The sequence below is a fragment of the Orycteropus afer genome, unplaced genomic scaffold, assembly GCF_000298275.1.
Source record: "Orycteropus afer afer isolate SDZICR_OR568_19922 unplaced genomic scaffold, OryAfe1.0 scaffold00799, whole genome shotgun sequence".
Lineage (NCBI taxonomy): Eukaryota > Metazoa > Chordata > Mammalia > Tubulidentata > Orycteropodidae > Orycteropus > Orycteropus afer.
Genome location: NW_006922386.1, coordinates 728,966 through 730,216, shown reverse-complemented (window position 1 = coordinate 730,216; position 1,251 = coordinate 728,966).

The window sequence follows — 1,251 nt, the reverse complement described above, 5'->3', positions numbered from 1 at the left end:
TTAATATAAAGCACCTGCTGCCACTGTCACCTCTTCTGAAAGCAGAGATAATGCTCTAGATCAGGGTCAGAATTTTACAAAAAAAAAAAAAAAAAAGTGGCAGTACTACAAAGACGACTGAATGTGAGGCCTCAACAGAATTCGTTTGTTGAAATCAGTGTACTGATAGAGATAGAATGGAATTCTGAGAGCTAAACTTGTGGGGAAGTGTGAGAACCACGAACACTGGGTTGACTCCTCCATGGAAGACCTCCCTTGCCTTGTTCTCACGTGATTACCTCATCTGAAGTAGTTGGCATGCAATGTCGTTTTCCTCCAGCACTTTCTCCTATATCCCTTATTACTCCTGAACAGTTACCCTGGGACAAGATCAGGAAAGCAGAAGCAGTAAACACCATCTTCCTACATTTAGTAATGATATATATGAAAAATTGCAGTATCTAGCTGATCTTTTAGTGAAAAATGGGTAAATACAGTACAATGAGAGTTGATCCTGAAGGTCTTAGCATAGTGGGGCAGAATAAGAGTCTGGAGATTCACTTCTTTTGACATGAAGGCAATCATCAATGACTTGAGATTTGGTTCACTGTTAAGGGCACCTGCATCTGGTTCTATAAATTTATGCTTTAAAGTGTTGAGTTAGTTTTTCACTGCTGCAGTAACAAGTTGCCACAAATGTAGTGGCTCAAAACAATGCAAATGAATTTTCTCTACTTTGGAAGTTTGACATCAGTGTCACTGGGATAAAATCAAGTGTCAATATGGTTGTGTTTTTTTAGAGGCTTTAGGCTTTTTCATATTCCCTGGCTATGACTTCTTCTTGCATCCTCCAAGACAGCAAAATTGCATACATTTGACTATTCTTCCTTTACCACATGTCTTTCTTTCTCTTTTGTCTCTCTCCTCAACCTTTAAGGTTATTTATGACTACACTGGAAGGTCTGGTGGTGTAGTGCCTAAGACATTGATCTCAACTGGATAATATACATAACCTATTTTAAAGTTAGTTAATTAGTAGCAGTAATTTTATCTATAACTTAAATTATGAATGTTTACAGGAAATTATAAAAAAATTCTTCAGATTTAGATCGAAAAGATAGGTACTTCAGATATAAATTGGGTTTCATGTCTACACAATGCTCTCATAAACACCAACTTTTGAAGGCTTATAGGGTAAGTGATCCCTTGACATGGTATTCCATAAACATTGACCAGGACACAATGCCTATTTGTGAGCAATGTAAGTGTGAA